General features: G+C 35.9%; 1 long non-coding RNA gene across 1 annotated transcript in view; it reads right to left on the bottom strand.

Annotated features, from left to right (window-relative positions):
• LOC129060371 (uncharacterized) overlaps positions 1-19,810 on the bottom strand; it is a 42,418-nt gene extending 22,608 nt beyond the window's left edge. The window contains exons 1-4 of the long non-coding RNA XR_008527014.1: positions 19,459-19,810; positions 12,362-12,463; positions 9,185-9,226; positions 4,257-4,294 (exon numbers count right to left, since the gene is read on the bottom strand). This is a non-coding gene — a long non-coding RNA (uncharacterized LOC129060371). The remainder of the gene's footprint in view (positions 1-4,256; positions 4,295-9,184; positions 9,227-12,361; positions 12,464-19,458) is intronic.
• Between the last annotated feature and the right edge of the window lie 1,827 nt (positions 19,811-21,637).

Here is a 21,637-nt window from a genome sequence, read left to right as displayed (position 1 = left end):
GGTTAGAGAAGTCAAGCACATAAGAATACTACGTAATTCCACTTATACAAAGATTTTCAAAAGGCAAAACAAATCTTAATAACACAATTAGTGTTTGCATATACAGAGTAGAGATTGACAAGTTAACAATCTGACATCATGACTAAAAGAGCTAGAGAACCAAGAGCAAACAAACCCCAATGCTAGCAGAAGACAAGAAATAACCAAGATCAGAGCTGAACTGAGGAAGACAGAGACATGAAATACCCTTCAACAGTCAACAAATCCAGGAGCTGTTTTTTTGAAAAAAAAAAAATAATAATAAAACAGACAACTAGCTAGACCAATAAAGAAGAAAAGAGAGAAGAATCAAATAAACACAATCAGAAATGATAAGGGGGATATCATTACTGACACCACAGAAATGCAAACAACCATCAGAGAATACCATAAACACTTCTATGCAAGTAAACTAGAAAATCTAAAAGAGCTGGATAAAATTCTGGACACATACAACCTTCCAAGACTGAACCAGGAAGAAATTGAATCCCTGAATAGACCAATAAGGAGTTCTGAAATTGAGGCAGCAATAAATAGCCTGCCAACCAAAAAAAGCTTAGGACCAGATGGATTCACAGATGAATTCTACCAGAGCTACAAAGAGGAGCTGGTACTATTTCTACTGAAAATATTCCAAAAAAAATGAAAAGGAGGGACTCCTCCCTAACTCATTTTATGAGGTCAGCATCACCCTGATACCAAAACCTGGTAGAGATACAACAAAAAAGAGAAAGCTTCAGGCCAATATTCCTGATAAAGATGGATGCAAAAATCCTCAATAAAATACTGGCAAACTGAATCCAGCAGACCATCACAAATCCTATCCACCACAATCAAGTTGGCTTCATCCCCAGGATGCAAGGTTGGTTCAACATACCCAAATCAATAAATGTGATTCATCATATAAATAGAACTAAAAACAAAAACCACATGATTATCTCAATAGATGTAGAAAAGGCCTTCAATAAAATTCAACATCCCTTCATGTTAAAAACTCTCAATAAACTAGGTATTGAAGGAACATACCTCAAAATAATAAGAGTCATATATGAAAAACCCACAGCCAGTATACTGAATGGGCAAAAGCTGGATGCATTTCCCTTGAAAACTGGCACAAGACAAGGATGCCCTCTTTCACCACTCCTATTCAACATAGTATTGGAAGTTCTGGCCAGGGCAATCAGGCAAGAGAAAGAAACAAAGGGCATTCATATAGGAAGAGAGGAAGTCAAATTGTCTTTGTTTGCAGATGACATGATCCTGTATTTAGAAAACCCCATTGTCTCAGCCCAAAAGCTTCTTAAGCTCATGCAACTTTAGCAAAGTCTCAGGATACAAAATCAACGTGCAAAAATTGCCAGCATTCCTATACACCAACAACAGGCAAGCAGAGAGCTAAATCATGAATGAACTTCTGTTCACAATTGCTACAAAAAGAATAAAATACCTAGGAATACAGCTAACGAAGGAAGTGAAGCACCTCTTCAAGGAGAACTACAAACCACTGCTCAAAGAAATCAGAGATGATACAAACAAATGGAAAAATATTCCATGCTCATTAATAGGAAGAATCAATGTTGTGAAAATGGCCATACTGCCCAAAGGAATTTATAGAGTCAATGCTACTGTCATTAAACTATCATTGGCATTCTTCACAGAACTAGAAAAAACTATTTTAAAATTCATATAGAACCAAAATGAGCCGGAATAGCCAAGAAAATCCTAAGCAATAAGAACAAAGCTGGAGGCATCATGCTACCTGATTATACTACAAGGCTACATTAACCAAAACAGCATGGTACTGGTACAAGAACAGACACATAGACCAATGGAAGAGAATAGAGAACTCAAAAATAAGACTGCACACCTAAAACCATCTGATCTTAGACAAACCTGACAAAAACAAGCAATGGGGAAAATATTCCCCATTTAATAAATGGTGCTGGGAGAACTGGCTAGCCATATGCAGAATATTGAAACTGGATTCCTTCCTTAAACCATGTACAAAAATCAACTCAAGATAAACTAAAGACTTAAATGTAAAACCCAAAATTATAATGACTCTAGAAGAAAATCTAGGCAATACCATTCAGGACATAGGCACTGGCAAAGATTTCATGATAAAAACACCAAAAGCAATTGCAACAAAAGCAAAAACTAACGAATGAGATCTAATTAAACTAAAGAGCTTCCTCACAGCAAAAGAAACTATAATCAGAGTGGACAGACAACATACAGAACGGGAGAAAATTTTGCAATCTATCCATCTGACAAAGGACTAACATCTAGAATCTATAAGAAACAACAAATTTACAAGACAAAGACAAACAACCCAATTAAAACATAGGCAGGCAAAGAACATGAACAGACACTTCTCGAAAGAAAACATACATGCAGCTAACAAACATATGAAAAAAAGCTCAACATCATTGATCATCAGAGATATGTAAATCAAAACCACAATGAGATATCTCACACCAGTCAGAATGGCTATTAATAAAAAGTCAAAAATCGATAGATGCTAGAGAGGTTGAGGAGTAAAAGGAATGCTTTTATGGTGCTGTTAGGAGTGTAAATTAGTTCAACTATTGTGGAAGACAGTGTGGCGATTCCTCAAAGACCTAGAGGCAGAAATACCATTTGATCTAGCAATCTCATTAGTGAGTATATACATAAAGGAATAGAAATCATTTTATCATAAAGATACATGTACGCATTTGTTCAGTGTGGCACTATTCACAATAGCAAAGACATGGAATCAATCCAAACGCCCATCAATAATAGACTGGATAAATAAAATGTGGTACATAAACACCATGGAGTACTATGAAGCCATAAGAGGAACAAGGCCATGCCCTTTGCAGGGACACAGATGGAGTTGGAAGCCATTATCCTTAGCAAACTAATGCAGGAATAGAAAACCAAACACCATATGTTCTCACTAGGAAGTGGGAGCTGAATGATAACACATGGACACATTGGGGAGGGACAACACACATTGGGGTATGTCAGGGAGGGCCAGGGGAGGGAGACCATCAGGAAGAATAGCTAATGGATACTGGGCTTAATACCTAGGGGATGGGATGATCTGTGCAGCAAACCACCATGGTATATATTTACCTATGTGACAAACCTGCACATTCTGCACATGTACTCCTGAACTTAAAAGTTGAAGAGAATAAAAAGAAAATACAGTGTGATTGTATAGGGGCATAAGAAAACGTTATGGGGTTATAGAAATGTTCTATGTCTTCATAGAGCTAGAGGTTACATGGAAAGGATCACATATCAAGCTCATTTAATCATAATCTTAAGATCTGTGCATTTTACTGAAAATAAAGTTTACCTTAATAAAACTATAAAAAGACATTAAAAATTCAAACAGTTATCCTTCATTAATATAGACAAACTCAATATTACTTAATAAATATATACTTCATGCAATATTAGCATATAAAATCCAACAATATGTAAAGGGGATAAAAACTCAAGTTGCATTTATTTAATAATGCAAGGTTGATTTACTATTTGAAAGCTGATAATGTAATTTGCAAAATTAACAGAAAGAGGAGAAAAATCCTATAATAATTTTAATAGATACATAAAAGTGTTCTGTAAATTTCAACACCAATAAAATAAGACTAGTAGAGAACATCCTCAATCTAATGTATGGCCTGTACAAAAAATGCAAAGCTAACATTAAACTTGGTGGTGAAAGATCAATTGTTTCCTTCTAAAATCAGGAGAAAAGCAAGAATGTCCACTTTTACCACTTCTATTCAACATTATGCTAAAGATTCTAGACATTTTAATAAGGCAAAGAAAGAAAGGAAGAACGGAAGAAAGAGGAAGGGAGAGAGGGAGGGAGGGAAAGAAAAAAGGAAGGAAGGAAGGAGGGAAGGGGAAGGGAAGGAAGGAAGAAAGGAAAGAGAGAGAGAGAAAGAGAAAGAAGGAGGAAAGAGAAAAAGAAAAATCAGACAGGAAGAAGTAAAACTGTTCCTTCATTAAATTATCAACAGTAAAATGAACAATTATTTGTGTATAGTTCTATAAATTTTAATACAGAAGTCAACACTCTTTCTGGGAGTCTTACTTGCAAGGAATTAGTCAAACTAACACTCACCTCTCAGCTCACCCTCCTGACTGAAGGGTTGCACACTACACCTTCCTCTCTAAGCAACCTGTACTATTTCAACAAATAGAAGCTGAGATCATACCTGTTAATATCACTCTTAGCAACATTGGAGGATTGTTCCTATAATAAACAGGAAAGGAAGAGTAAGAATAACACCCAAAGCCTTAAAAACAACTACCTTACCTCTCTTGGATTCAAACTACTGTCCAACCAGCTCAGTTAATCCATATTCCATAGGATATATTGGTTATGTGAAACACATCCTCTTGAATGACCAACAGAATTGTCTAGACAAGTGCATTTTCTATTTAGGTAATATTTTTATGCCAATAGTAAACAAAGTTATTCATTTAATACTTAAATTGTGTGGTGAAAATTTGCCTTTGGAAAAAATAATAGCATCAATTTATGATCTAAATTATCAAATGGTCCTGGGATTGCTGGTTCAGTTGATCGGTGACTTCCGTGGGGACCATCCCATCTGACTAATCTCTTTGCTATTCTAATTTCATAGTGAAGGGATAAAATTTTTGATTTGGGTCACTTCTTCATAAGTGGCTTCAGTGCTTGATGAGGCTCAATCATACTGCATATACCACTTCCATTTGATGATGGAGTTCTGGGCATGCCCAATTTTATGGCTTGATATATCATGTAACATTCAGTTCATGATAGGTAGTTCAACTCACTCAATCTCATTGCAATTTGGTGACCAATGGTTAAGTGCGCAGTCTCTATGTAGGCCTTGTGGCAGGCCATGAGCTGATTCTCAAAAGGAGAATAACTATCCACAGAGGAGGGCAAGGCTTTGCTTTAAAATCCTAGGGCTCTGCTCTGCAATTCATCTACAGTGGCCTGCCAAATTCTCTACCCAGCATCCATATCTGGCACTGACACCTGAATCACCATTGGATCTACTAGATCACATGGCCAAATGGTAGATCAGGTTACACAAAAGCCTAAATCTGTTGCAGGACCTTCACTTGTTCTGGGCCCCACTCAAACTCAGCAGATTTTAGGGTCACTTGGTACAAGATTGGATAACGTACACAAATGAGAATATGGTGTCTCCAAAATCCAAAGACCCACAAGCATTGTGTCTTTCTAAGGAAAGACTGTGTGGTATATTTCTGGCCTTGACAGCCTAAAGCGAACTATTTTCAATGGTCCTTATAAACAGAGATGGAAAAATTATACTTCCAAGGTACCGTAGGGTGTGTCAATTTCCTCAAGCAATGAGACCAGGTCTGGCACAGCTGCTGCAATTTGAGTCACCATTTGGCTAAGCTTATGATAATCCAGAGTTATTCTTGAAAATATGTCTGTCTTCGGCACAGGCCAAATAGGTGAGTTGAATTGTGATGTGGTGAAAATCACTACACCTGCATCTTTCAATCCATCATAGTGACACACAATTCTACAATCACTTGAGGAATGTGGTATTGCTTTCAATTTATTATTTTCCTAGGTACAGGTAATTCCAGTGGATTGGATTTGCCCTTTCCCACCATAATAGCTCTCACTCCACAGGTCAAGGAACCAATGTTGGGATTCGGGGTTTGTTATTCAGCAGTCTCAGCCCTGCAACTACTGGAGATAAGTGTCTCCTTCAGGGCATATGTAGAAGCTTACAGGTCATTTGTAAGGCTCTTGAGCTGGGAATTCAAATCCCTAAGCTTATCCTTTTCTTTTTTGCACTTTGTCTGGTGACATTAGGAGTATATTATAAATTTTTTAAACTTTATGTTTTCCTGATGCTTCAACATCCCCACAAATAATCTGTAAACACGTTGCCCACACAACCAGGTACACTGGTGTGGGTAAGTCTGGTCTCTGCCACAAGAGTTCCTTCTTGGCTTCCCTTTACTGACCTAGTGACATTCAAACACACCAATAAAATCTCCTCATGGTTTTTGCTTGTGTACTTCACCATGTCCCCCAATAAAAGCATTTGCCCATGGGTCCAATCTCCCTCCCCCACTTCTCTCTCTGTTTCAGGCTCTCATCTACTTGATTGAGCTCACTCCTTGAGATTTCCTCCCATATGGCCTCCTGCATGGCATGCTGTGCCTCCTGCCTCTAGGACCTGTGTGTATAATAATCACTCTCTGAATATAATTTCTCCAATTGTGTTGAAATAATCCTTAAAGACCCCACAAAAAGGATTTATTCCCCATTTACAATAATGGAGCAACTAGTCAATCTTGTATTTGTTAATTTGACAAAAATGTTCAATAATATTATATACAGTCAACCAGATACTTGATTTTTATAAGCAGTTGATTATGAATATCCAATGATGATATTTTGCATGTCCGTATTTCCAGACCACATCATGAACTATGAGTGCTCTTTTCACTATTGGAAATAGAGTGATTCGCATATTTAAATATAATCTAATTATATTTAGAAAGCCAATTCCAGAAACCCCAGAACCTATTCAGAGACTTCATCCTTAAGATTCTGTCCCTCTACAACCACTCTTGGTACCAAAAGCTGTATTAATCAGGGTTCTCCAGAGAAAAAGAACAGATAGGAAACAGGTTCCCCCAGAATAATTTTTGATGAAATGTCTGGGAATCCACAGGCCCAGTAAGTTGACACATAATAATAACCTCACAGGATATAATCAGGAGCTGGCAGTCAACAGATAAAAGTACAAAGTAAGAAAAACTTGACCTCTAACCCTACTTTTCCAACTTAAAATTTATTGGTTGGAAAACTTGTCCCTTCCCTGGGATATCAGATACTGAGACCCAAGCCTTGAAGTTATGGCTATGACATAATGGAAACCTTGCCTCCAGCTCTGTTGTGCCACTTAGTATTTATGAATGGAGAAGAACAGATCCTCCTCCAGTATGATGAAAGTAATTATATCTGATCCTCCAGAAAGCAACTGTATGACACAGTGGAGCGGCAGCCTCTGTTTCTGATCTACCACCTCTGCACTCCACCAGGATAGCCTGCCTTAACCACTCATTATGTCTATTTCAATGGGCCTCCTAGGAATGTAGGAGACAGTGTAGGAGTGGTCTGTAGACAGTGGTACTCAAAAGTATATCCCTATACCAGCAGCATAAGCATCACCTGGAAAACTATTAGAAATTCAATTTCTTGGGCTCCATCCTGACATAGTGATTCAGAAAGCCTGTACGTGGGTCTCAGTTATCAGTTTTAACAAGATCTTCAGATGATTATTTATCTAGTGTTCACTAAAGTTTGAGAACCAGTGCTTTAGGGGATCAACTAACTTAACCCACTTCAACTATTTTCATTGCTTAAGGACTTCTCAGAGCCTCAGACGATAATGTATACTGAAATTTCCAAGCTTCTCAAACACATTTAACTACATATTTTTTAAACATAAGCATACCTTTAGGATTATGTTCTATGAAATATTCTTAATAAAACAGAATTTGAGAGTGTGCTATTTGAACTGGAATGCCTAATGATATTACCTTCCTTCAGTCAAGTAAAAGTCATACAATTAAAAAAGGATATGAAGAAACCAGACACTTTTTCTTTCAAAATGATTACATTTCTATTTAATGAATGAAATCATTCTTTGAGATAACTAATGTTGAAATCCAGTTTCTCAAAAAAATTATATTTTGTGATTAAATAATTTTAAATTCCCAAACAAGCCCCATATACTTACTTGCCCTCTTTTATTATATTCCTAATTCTGTACTATACTTGGCAGATATGGATTAATAAAAACTAAAGTGGGTTTTTAATTAAAGAAGCAGGAATAAAACAGTTTACTGAAATCTCAGTTAACCCAAAGCTTTATTTTAACCAATACTTTTAATTATGCACATAGCTGCACTGTTTTCACGGTTAAGTCATTGAGAATCTAGAAAATGAAAAGTAGATCTACTGCCATTGTTTATGTTCCCACAGTTTCAATACCTATGAGACTCAATCTGCTGGAGTTTGTCAGTGTTCCAGGTTTTAAATAAGAGGATGTCTGCATATTTGCTCTAAGTGGTATTCCAGAAAGCTCATAAATTGATTTTTAACTGCTATGTCACATAAAAGTCACTTAATTTGGGCTGGGAACTAAATGAGCTTCTATCTGAAATTAGTTCTGAAACTAATGTGTGTCCTTGTACAGTCATTGATGGCCATTTTTCCATATCTCATGGGCTCTGAAAATTCATGGTTCTATTTTTATGTAAAATTAGTTGCACCAATTGAACAGTTGGAACCAAATGAAAATGGTAATTCAAATGAGAAATGAGTTAAAATAATAGTCATGTATCTAGGGAGAAAAAATTTAAAAAATGATATCTCACATTTCAAGTAGATAAATCAGCACCTAAACATCATCATAATACTCATAATCAGGCCGGGTGCTTGTGGCTTGTACCTGTAATCCCAGCACTTTGGGAGGCTGAGGCAGACGAATCACTTGAGGTCAGGAGTTTGAGACTAGCCTGGCCAACATGGTGAAACCCTGTCTCTACTAAAAATACAATAATTAGCTGGGAATGGTGATGGGTGCTTGTAATCCCAGCTACTTGGGAGGCTGAGGCAGGAGAGTCACTGGAACTTGGGAGCTGGAGGCTGCAGTGAGCCGTGATCATGCCACTGCACTCCAGTCTGGGCAACAGAGCAAGATTCTCTCTCAAATATATATATATATGTATATATATATATATATATATGTATATGTATATATATATATATGTATATGTATATATATATATATGTATATGTATATATATATTCACAACTCAGAGTTATTTATTGCTTATATCACAGAAACAAATCAACAGGGGAAATTAATTAATTTGAGTAAGAACCCTCTCTGGAAATGTATGTATTGTTATACTTTCACATATGGTAAATGATGTATTTCATAGCAAAAGATTGGAAAAACCTACTTGATCATTAAGAAGAGACTGGTTAAATAAAAATGAGCACATTTTTATAATGAAATATCATTGTGTAAACAGGTAATTGTATGCATATATTGTTAAAATGAACCTTGGTTACAAGTTTTACCTGTAGCCACAAACTTCAAACTTCTGCCATGTGTCCAAGTACCTTAAATGAATGGAAAATTATTGACATAAGTGTTTCAGGAGTGTTTCTCAGACGTTTTTCTTGAAGGCACAAAGCATTAAACCAAATGGATTTTTAGAAGCCATTACTTTTAGTGTTTAAGTAATGTATTAGTGTTATAGGACTAGGTAATACAGTGTTTAGGTAATATATTATTAGTGATACTAGGACATACTTCAGTGAAAGTAACATTTGGTTGAAGAAGCCTTGCAGTCCCATTAGTCTCAGTGTTGTCATAATTTTGGACAAGTCACTGAATTTCTTTGTACTGTATTTTTCTTTGTACAATTACACACATGTATTGTATAATCTCTAAGAACCCATTGCTATCAAATGTTTTATAAACTTTTATAGCATTGCCACCTCAACTATTTCATTAATATTAATACTTTGGGAGATCACATCTTTAACAGCTGAAAAAGACTTCAAAAAAATTCCTTCAGAATCAAGTACTATATAGCAGTCTCTTCTTACTCCCAAATCCTCTGAAGGATGGGGAGTCTCCATGTTTATTAGGAAGATTCTAATACACAGTCCGGACAGTGGGTTATTCTCTGTGCATAGGTCCTATAGCCAATGTTAGGTATTCTTGAATATCAAAAAGACTGTTGAACTTATAACAGGAATGATAGAAGATGTGAGAAGAATGAACATTTAGGGAGGATAGTATTGGCCTGGAAAAGACTTTGGGTTGCCTCAAGTTCCTCCTTTATTCTTTTTGCCTAACACTGTGTCTTTGCTTTGAAAATGTGGCTATAAAATTTGAGTCAAGTTTAATAAGGGATTGAGAAATATTAGATAAATAAGTGTCAACCCAATGGATAACAATTATATTTTAAATAAAAATTTTCTAGATAATTGATTATATTTATGCAAGAAAATTATATGCAACCTCTGACATAATTTTGAAGGTACCTGCCCTTGTGACATCACATGGAACAAGAGTTCTTGGCAGAGGAAAGTGGATTTCTAATGATTATAGTGATTTAACTAGTGTTGATTAGATCAAATGACTGACAGATTAGTTATTCTCTTTTGGAAACATTTAAAGGAAGGATTTCTAAGTCAGAACTGATTAGAAGTATAATTTTTTAAAAATCAAAATTAGAAGGTATTTTGAATAACAGAAATAAAATTAATCATTAAAATGTATAAAGGGATCCTGTAAAGTCTCTTGTCTTGAAGATGATACCACTTTCCTACATAATATTATTCAGCTTAAATGAAAGAGCAACAACAAAAGATCATGTCTTACAATGCTACTTAATACTCATACCAAAGATGTTAGAAAAATAGCATGTTTACTTAAGGTATTTTCTCAGAAGAATTCAGGTACGGAAGCTACTTTTGACATCTTATTTCTAGTTTCTTTATAGAAAAATGCAATGCCTCTTTTCCCAGCAGCTCAGATCCACTTCATTAATTCATTTGACTGCCATCATCACTTTCGCTGAACTCAGAGATATAGCTAAGAATGTAAATATATGAATTAGAAGATGCAGTTAGAGCATCTTCTGAGTGGTTTCACTAAGATACACATTGCTAATGTGCTTCTGGGAAGTCTAAAGGGAATATCAGTCTATATTCATTGTAATCTGTTACAATGGGAAATCCTAGGGTTGTGAGATTTAACAAATAAAAATTCAGGATGCCAGGTTAAATTTTGAATTTCAGATTAATAAGAAATAATATTTTAGTATAAATATATCCTGCATATTACATAGCACATACTTATACTAAAACATAATTCATTGTTTATCTGAAATTCAAATTTAACTGAATGTCTTATATTTTACCTGGCAACTCCAGCACTGGCCCCTAATGAAACACAGCTCCTTATATCCACACACTTGTATATCCCCGATCCCTTACATCTGGACTGGGTCTTTTGTTAGTAAAACCAAATGGATGTAGCAAAAGTGATACACTGCCAGTTTTAGGTATAAGTTTTGGAGACACTGGGCAGCTTCTGCCCTTGTAGTCTTTGGGTGCTAAACTGTGGTAGAAAAAACTCAACAACCTCGATAAGACTACATGTAAGAGAACTGGCAAACTCAGTGGATAGGCCCAACATCTAACCCCAGTTGAATAGCTACCCAAGCAGAGAAGCAGAGGTTCCAGTGAAGAAGCCATCTTGAATATACAGTCCCATTAGACACCATATGGAACAGAGACGGATCATACGTGCAGTGCCCTGTCTGATTCCTGACCCACAAATCATCAGAAATAATAAAATGATTGCTGTTTTTAGTGTTTTGGAGTAGTTGTTAAGCAATAATAGATGACTAAGGCACACAAGACCCCAGCTCCAATTCTACTTAGTGATCTCTGCAGTTCCTCTAAGAAACTGACTTCTACAGAGTTTCAGAAGTAAAGAGGAAAATATTAATTTATAGGCATATCAATATTATTAACAAATTACCTTGTTCACTGTGCTTGAGAAAATAAAAAGTTGTGCAAGTGTTAAATGTATGAAGGTTTTGTAAAACCAAGAATGAATTGGCAAATTAAATACTTAAAAAATAAATTCAACATCAGAGGAGTAAGTTTGATCATTGTGGGTAAAATACTCACATGTTTTTCTTTTCTTTTATTAAAGAAAACACATTTCATTATTCTATTGCTTTCTTCTTTTGATTACCTTTCCAGAGCTTAAATTTGAATAAGATTTTGCCATTGATTCTGTAATGATAACTTTACTGCAAATAATTTCTAATAGGACATTTTAACCTTTGCTTCAAACAAAATGGTGAAAGCTAAAGAAACAAAAAGCCACTCAGAACTTTTCATATCAGGAAGAGGAAAATAATTTCATATCAACTTTACAAAAGAAAAAAATTTTTACATCGCAATCTTGATGAAAAGTTGTACATATTAGCCTAAAGATTTTTTAAAAGCTACACTTAAACTACCTAATTCCAAAGATATCCATGATATCAATTGAGATTGCATTCGGTTGCAAGTAACAGAAAACTCAAATGAATTAGAAGTGGCTTAACAATATGCAGTTTTATTTTATCATGTTGGAAAAGTCTGGAGGTGCACAGAGAAGGTAGCATGCCAGTTCTACAGTACTACTTCTACTTGGTGGCCTCTCACACAGTTTACATGTGTTACCTCATTGATGATAAAACTTGCTTGAACTTCAGTCATCACGTCCACATTCCAGAAAGTAGAAAGAGGGATATTCCCCCTCCCTTTTATGAAACTTTTCAGAACCTTAAAAAGAAACTTTTGTTAGCATTCTATTGACCAGAACTTAATCACATGATGATATGGTTGGGAAAAGTAGCCTCTGTTCTGAGTGATCAGGTGTCCAGTTTAAATGTGATATTTATTTCTAAGGAAGAAGGGGAGAATGTTCATTGGTTCTCTGTGCCATATGGCTTATTTCATACAGATTGATACTTGTTAATAATTAACTTTGAAAATATTCTAAAATTATTTACATGTGTGTGTTCTCAACTGAAATTTGTAAGGAGATATTGAATTATTGAGTGCCAATTACATGCAGAAAACTCTGTTAAGTGTGGTGAGATTATTTATAAAGATGATCTGGGTTGTTAAATCAAGGAGCATACATATATTTAGAAATACTATAAAATATAAAACATAGTGAAAGGATCCCAATACAGTGTTTGGTTAATAGAAAAAGTTTAAATTTTATGTTATCACCAAGTAAGGGGAAATTACAACTTGCAGAGATATTAAGCAAAATATCCATGAAAAAATTCCATTTCACCAACCTCCAATTGTGTGAGTGTATATCTGTACTGATTTTCCTTTCAGCCCTTTACTTTATTGTTTCAGGTATCCTCACAACATTACAAAAACTAGTAAAAAATACAAAAGAAAGAGGAAGAAGAGAAGAACAAAGAGGAGGAGAAGGAGGAGGAGGAGGAGAATTATTTTATTTTTGAGTTCTTTACTCTTTCCACCTCCTTGCCTTGATTGGAACCAGTTCATCCCCTACCTTTGGGCCATCTCAGAGCTCTCTCATTGTCCTACAGATCCCAGAGGTTGCATCAATATTATTCCAGCACCCACCACTTTTTGGTGTCACTTCCAGGTTAACACTCTTTCTCCTTTGTGCAAAAAAACTTCTCTTCTTTGAAGGACTCATTTCCTTAAGCAATACCTCTCTCTAATCGTTTTTGTCACTGTCATCTGTCAATATCTCATCCCTCCCATGAATCCCTGAGGACTTTGAAATCTGCCTTACAGAGATTTTTACATTCTCCTCTTGACTGTCTTGGGTGACCATGGCATCTATATGGTAGACTCATCTGCGACATTAGCGTCAATGCTTCTTAATCCAGCTGGGATTCTGACTGTTTTTACCTTCGCTGAAGCTTAGCCACTTTCATAAACAGCACACCTTAAACCTTGAAATTATTCTGAATTTAGATATTTCTCATAACTTTAATGCCTAAACTCTACTTCCTGTCTTAATTGTTCAACATTAACAAAGCCTCCAATTTCTTCTCCCTTCCTTTTTTCATTATCATTCATTTCCTTCCACGTTGAACCTAGAGTCTCTACTGTTTGAGCGCCACTTCAATCATCACTAACTAGTACTTTCAATCTTCTATTCCTAAGCAATGTCAGCTGGGCACTCAGGGCAATAAGAGATGGCTAGAAAAACAAGCAGACGGGCAAGCAGATAAACAGATTCTTATTGTCCACCATAGACATGTAACATAGTAACACCACTTCAATACTTAATTCCACCCCTCTCTCATTAGCTTATCAGGTGACCTTACTCTTCCTTCCCTAAAATTTGAGATGCTTATATCTGAATTTCCTTAACTTCCTGACAAATACAAATGCACGCATCTGTCCTCATGCCTACATTTTTTCCTACCTTCTCTTGGAAAGGGATCTGTCTTCTGCATATGAAGCCTCAGTTCCCTCCCTGCACTTTCTGTGCCATCTCTCCCACCTTCTCAGAGTCATTAGCACTTCTGCTTACTCTCTTCTCATTTTCTACATCTTCTCCTATGTTTTAAGATGCATCCCACTCATATTTACACCCTCTTCTCACGTCTACTCTTTTATTTCCATTGCATTCACAGCCAAGATTTTGGGAAAAGCATAGTGTACATTAACAGCTTCAGTTTTGTTCAGTTCTTTGAAATCAACCTTCAGTTTCATCTCCTTTTACTCTTCCACCAGTGCTCTCCTCCACTTCCAAGGCCAATAACCTCTTGGTTGCTAAATCCAGTGAACGCAGTTTACTCTTTATCTTATTAGTCTTCTCTGTAGCATTTTACGTAATTCCCCACACTTGGCTACAGAAACACTGTTTTCTCAGCACACCTCTCAGTAGATTCTCTTCCACCCCTCTGAATGCTCCTTCATTGTCTCTTTAGAGAGCTCTTTAGGTGAAATGATTTTTTTTATGTTTCTGTTTTTTTGCTCGTCTACTACTCTTCTGACTATGCCTTGGTATCTCATCTACTCTCATTAATTCACTTTAAAGCAATATGCTTACAGATCTCAAGTCCCTATTTCCAGGCTTGGCAATAGGAATGGAAATTAAAGAGAATATCATATTTGTTCTCTCTCTCCAGTTAGTTTGTAAATTACTAGTGCAGAAACTATGGACAGCACCTGGTACAGTATTTTGCATAATGAGGCAAATTAGATAATAACTAAACCTGACAGGAAACTATATTTTAATTCCTTGTACTTGGGTAGGGGTGTCAAGAGGCAGCAATAGTATGAATCAGAGAGGTAATATTTTTTAAATTGAGATAACAAAATGTAACATCCGTTTCTTCTGCAGTCTATAAAACAACTCCAAAATTACACTCTACAGTGCCCTCTACATTAGGGGTCTTCAAACCCCTGGCCAAGGATCAGTACTGGTCTGTGGCCTGTTAGGAACCAGGCTGCACAGCAGGAGATAAGCAGCAGGTGGGCAAGCAAAGCTTCATATGTATTTATAGCCACTCCCCATTGCTCGCATTACTGCCTGAGCTCCCTCTCTCGTCAGACCAGCAGTGGCATTAGATTCTCATAGGAGCACAACCCTATTTTGAACTGTGTAAGTGAGGGATCTAGGTTGCATGCTCCTTATGAGAATCTAATGCCTGATAATCTGTCACTATTCCCATCATTCCCAGATGGGACTGTATAGTTGCAGGAAAACAAGCTCAGGACTCGCATTTATTCTACATCATGGTGAGTTGTATAATAATTTAATTATATATTACAATGTAATAATAATAGAAGTAAAGTGCACAATAAATGTAATGCGCTTGAATTGTCCCCAAACCATCTCCCCTCTCCAGTTTGTGAAAACAATTGTATTTCACAAAACCGGTTCCTGATGCCAAAAAGGTTGGGGACTGCTGCTCTAAATCATAGTCCGCCATCCAATATATGTTCTTGAACAATAAAAGAAACAAACTAAAACATCTACAGATGACTGGATTCATATTAAAGTATTTTAACCTTCAACTGTGCTTATTTCTGCAAAAGAAAGCTGAAACCTGAGCTACTTATATTTCATCACCTTATAATGGAATTTATTCAATGTACTGGCAGAATCTGTTTGAATATTATTCTGTTTAATGATCTTTTTTCTTGGTGAGTAAAGCTCACTGTTATGATTCCTCAGCATTTGTAATATTATGCTGTGCTGAATATGGGCTTTCTACAAATCTGTTATTGCATTGCTTTTCTCTTTTCTCTCACTCTCTCTCTCTCCTTTCTCTTTCTCTCTTTGCCTCTCTCAGGCTCTTATTTATCCATCACACACATGTACACATTCACACAGAATAAGCTGCTTACCATTCAGACAGAATTTCCTGTTTTCAATTCTGGGTTTCAGTTTGTTATGATTTAACATTAAAAATTTTTTAATCTGTATGGGTTATTATTTATCCATACATATTATATGTATTACACATCATAACCCATAGTGGACAGGATGGCTTTTTCACTCCCCTTCTGAGAAATATTCCTGTTAACAATATGGTTAGAGTGCCTGCTGCCCTATTTTCAGACCCTGTAACTATGGACACAGTTGATTGATTCAGGTTTGCATACCTATCTGCAGGAAGGCAAATCAGATCTTTTCCCTAGTATCTTTAAACTTGGCACCATGTAGCATGTATTTCAGTCCTTCTCTGGTAGAGAATACATGAATCTGGAGTTGGTGGCTGATATGGTTTGGCTGTGTCCCTACCTAAATCTCATCTTGAATTACCATGTGTTGTGGGAGGAACCTGGTAGTAGATAATTGAATCATGGGGGTAGGTCTTTCCCATGCTGTTCTCATGGCAGTGAATAAGTCTCACGAGATCTGATGGTTTCATAAGGGGGAGTTTCCCTGCACCAGCTCTCTCTTTGCCTGCTGCCATCTATGTAAGATGTGACTTGCTCTTCCTTGCCTTCTGCCATGATTGTGAGGCCTCCCTAGCCATGTGGAACCATAAGTCCATTAAACCTCTTTCTTTTGTAAATTGCCCAGTCCCAGGTATGTCTTTATCAACATCATGAAAACAGACTAATACTGTGGGCATTTCTACTATGTGGGAAATGTTGGAGGAAATTAAGGCAACCCACATAAAGAAGCAAAAATAAGGACTGCAGAGAGGGTTCTAATGGAGTCCAGTCACTAGTGCTGATTGGCTCTGCAGTTAGCTCTAGAAAGCAATTCCTGTATTTTGATTGCAAGAGCCAGTATATTTTTCTATCTCTCTGATTTAGTTTGAATTAGCTTTCAGTCATTCACAATTAGAGTCCTGACTAAAGATATGTTCTGTGAGCTTAAAGTTGGATTTGCTCATTTACATTTATCTACTTTTTATGTTTCTTATAAGGGAGAATACATACTCTAATTAGCTAACACATTATGGAATTGTGATATACAAATTGATTACATTTATTCTGTGGCAGAGGAGAGAATTGTTCTCCTAGGAAACCCTTATATATCCTTGCTTCCTCATTGCTCCCTGATATTAAAGTTTCATGTCTTCAGTTTATGTGTCTGTAATGAGGAACCCACTTAAGAATAAATAGTTTAGGACAACATTTTGCTGGGTGAGATATTTGCCTTGGCTACCCATTCTGGATACCAGAATTTTGACGGCATTGTTAAACTGGGACAAATTCAACTGAAAAACAATGACAAAACGAAAACCCAAAACATAACCCAACTATTAATAGTTCTTGAGGGGTTTCATAAATTGGAATTTTGTAAAAACAATTTGTTTAGCTCTGCTCATCTCTCATAATAGATGTAGAACTGCCTAGATTACCATGAAACAAATATAATGCTATATATAATAATCGAAATGCACATTCAGTAGTGCTTTGGTAAAAATGTTTAATTTTTCTCATCTATGAATTGGTTAAAAAAATTCAGCTGTGTAGAAGAAGGATATTTTCACGTGTGTCTCAGTTTTCATCTCTTGACCCTCTATTCTGGTGTCCCTCTGATTTTACCCTGGGCCAATCTATAGTGGAAGTCTTGCCTTTTATAAATGGCAGTATATCATCATTCTCTGCTAGTCTTATAGCTCCACCTCAGAAGCAGATAAATTATTAAATGATGGCTGAAGTAGGGATGTGCCACTCATGTCACTGCCTTATTCATTGTCTGAAGGACTTCTTGCTCTATCACTGAATCCTATGCCTTTGAACATTTTCTGTTGCCCCCTTTTATTTCTGCCACATAATCCAAATGGTAAGTAAACTTTTACTGTTTCAAATGTTGGCAACTTATAAGCCAGCTTTGAGCTCAGAATGAAAAACCTCTGTCCACAAGTAAGGTCAAACTACTTCTCTTGTAAGCTACTATAGTTCAGAAGCTTGGAGTATGACTCTCTTAAATATTTTACAGCTACCCAAAGTAAGGCAAGAAATTAGACATTGGAAGGCCATTGAATTAGAAATTCTTGAAGTCTAGGAAAAAATAAGAACTAACCTAATCAGTCATTTACTTCTTGATATAGTAGGTCCATATCATTTGGGGAGAGTAGGTTTTATAAAAAGGAGAGGGGAGCAACTATTAAGATTGTAGTCTTTGAAGGGAATGGGAAAAGAACTCTAAAAAAAGGATCACAAAAAGCAGGAAGAGAAAAGTGAAAGTTTCTCCTTCACGGTTTTCCTATGACAGCCCTCAATATACAATTCAAAAAAAAATGGCCAATGAATTTAATAGACAATCCTCCATTTGTTTCTCTGTTAAATCTGCATAATTCTGCTAAACTGAATTCAGAGTTTTCTGAAAAATATGAAACTAACTCTCTTGGGTTTATAATAACTATAAAAGATACATATGAAAATACTGATGATATATATGAGTCCCAGGAATATATCTATGTACAGTTTTAAGCTAAGTCATGTCTTCAAAAACTATTAAAATCTCTTGGCTCCCTTATCTACAAAGATTCTAATACTTGGTTCTCTTATATCAGCAAGTGTTTTCCAAACTTGGGAGCTTTAAAATATACAGATTTTGAGACTCTAGCACTAAAAGCCAGAAACAAGACGTTTTCTTTAAGGATTATACTGACATAACAAAATAAATTTAAATTAAAAAACACCCCAAATTTTATCATTAATTCAAACCAATGTTTTTATATATCCATGCTACTTTTAATTTTTGTGTTCATGCATATTTTAACATATTTGTAGTAATATTAAATGCCATAGTTTTTTACACTTCAACTATTATAATGTGCATACTTTTCCAGTGTGCTTTTATTTTTTATTTCCCTAACTGCCCTTTCTTCCTATTCTCACCCTTCCTGAGAAAAACATATTAATGAGTTTATGTCAATCATCCACACTTTTTTCATGCTTGTCCAAATAAATATTGCAATTTACTCTTGTTTCTTAACAATGCATAATAGACAGTAACCTAATTCAACAGCTATAAATCTAATGTATTATTTTTAACAATGGTATAACATTCTGTATTTTAATACCACATTTTTAAAATTATTTCTCTATTGATAGTTATTCAGGGTACTTAATTTTAGTTTCTTCCACCTCTGACTATAAACGAAAGTACAAAGCTGCAATAAACTCCTCGGCTCTTATATGCACATATATTATATACTGGTGCTTAGATTTTCCAACAATATATTTTTAGAAGTTAAGAATCTATTTATAACATTGTTAGGCGGCAAACAATCAATGAATGGTTTGAAATGATCTCTAACATTTTTGTGAGTCTGAGAGTCACTTTGTTCTACCTGTTTCCGAAGCTGAGAGCAAACCCTTCAGTGGAGCCCTGTTTTGGCAGTCCTGTGTTGGCTGCAAGAGGAATAGGTCTGCTTTGGACACTTTAAGGACCAAAGCCTATTGTGACTACACAATAAGATCTTGAAATAGCTTGCATTTTCGTGAGTTCTTCATGGTCCATAACAAATGGTTATTATCAAACGAAAAGTCATTTTCCTAGGAGGTAAATAAAACTGCTGTCTTCAAATTTTTTGTTCCAGCACTTGCCCTTTGCATTACTTTACCTACTACCTCTGTTCTAAGGAAGTAGAGTTCCCTGGAAGCTCTGGGTCTCCTGGATGAGCTAACAGGTGAATGAGGGGTCAGAGTTCTGGCTATTCAGATGGGAACATACAAAGGTTACCATGGAAACTCTCTGCAGTTCCACCTTGTAATCTTTTGGAACTGAACTCCAGAAGGTGGCCTGACAGAAGTATCAGAGAGATATGATCAATGTGTTTGTCCTATATGAGGTAAAGCTCAGCAGATAAAGTTTATTAAATAAATAAATAAAAAGAATGAGCACATGGATACCTAGGAGTCTGCTTTATTTATCTGATTAGCACCAGGATTCTCTTGGACACACAACTTTTGTAATTGTAATACTAAAGGCTACCACCACAGAGCTGTTTTCTCATTACCTGACAATCGCTATTTGGCTGAATGTTTCCTGTAAGTTGCAGGCTCAAATTTCTCATTGCCAGTGTATTTTAAAAACCCATATTATATGCAGTGAATACATGACTTGGGATGCTAAACTCTTAGCAAATCAAGCTTCTGTGTTTCTTTCTTTAAAGATTTATTTGATATAATTATTCATAGTTTTCAGTTTTTATACTATCCACTCAACATATTCTGCTGCCCAATTTTCATACTAAATGTGGCTCATTTAAATGAACATTAGATATTTTGATCTCTGTGCTTTTTCTTTGTGCTATATGAAAATCTTGGAAAACCTCCTCATTTCCCTCTTCATCCCTCTATGTCTTTGATTATCAACAACTCCATTATTGCTCATAAGCTGTCTACAATTATAATTTTAAATTTAAAAATATAAGGACTACTTCTTTGTGGTTTGCAGTCTGAAATTAATCTCATTCTTCTTTTCTATAATATTATATGTGAATTAGAGGTAAACACTGTGGAAACATGATTTGTTTACAAATATAAGTGAGTTTGTAGTTATTAGTCCCTTTTCAGATTTTCTTTACTATTCAGGACATATTTTAAAAATCAAGGATACTCACATTCTTTTTTTTAAATTTTATTATTATTATACTTTAAGTTTTAGGGTACATGTGCACAACGTGCATGTTTGTTACATACGTATACATGTGTCATGTCGGTGTGCTGCACCCATTAACTCATCATTTAGCATTAGGTATATCTCCTAATGCTATCCCTCCCCCATCCACCCACCCCACAACAGTCCCTGGTGTGTGATGTTCCCCTTCCTGTGTCGATGTGTTCTCATTGTTCAATTCCCACCTATGAGTGAGACCATGCAGTATTTGGTTTTTTTGTCCTTGTGATAGTTTGCTGAGAATGATGGTTTCCAGCTTCATCCATGTCCCTACAAAGGACATGAACTCATCCTTTTTTATGGCTGCATAGTATTCCATGGTGTATATCTGCCACATTTTCTTAACCCAGTCTATCATTGTTGGACATTTGGGTTGGTTCCAAGACTTTGTTATTGTGAATAGTGCCGCAATAAACATATGTGTGCATGTGTCTTTATAGCAGCATGATTTATAATCCTTTGGGTATATACCCTGTAATGGGGTGGATGGGTCAAATGGTATTTCTAGTTCTAGATCCCTGAGGAATCGCCACACTGACTTCCACAATGGTTGAACTAGTTTACAGTCCCACCAACAGTGTAGAAGTGTTCCTATTTCTCCACATCCTCTCCAGCACCTGTTGTTTCTTGACTTTTTAATGACCACCATTCTAACTGGTGTGAGATGGTATCTCATTGTGGTTTTGATTTGCATTTCTCTGATGGCCAGTGATGATGAGCATTTTTTCATGTGTCTTTTGGCTGCATAAATGTGTCCTTTTGAGAAGTGTCTGTTCATATCCTTTGCCCACTTGTTGATGGGGTTTTTTGTTTTTTTCTTGTAAATTTGTTGGAGTTCATTGTAGATT

Source organism: Pongo abelii, chromosome 6, assembly GCF_028885655.2.
Source record: "Pongo abelii isolate AG06213 chromosome 6, NHGRI_mPonAbe1-v2.0_pri, whole genome shotgun sequence".
In the NCBI taxonomy this organism is placed as follows: domain Eukaryota; kingdom Metazoa; phylum Chordata; class Mammalia; order Primates; family Hominidae; genus Pongo; species Pongo abelii.
This window is presented reverse-complemented; position numbering and strand designations above follow the sequence as displayed.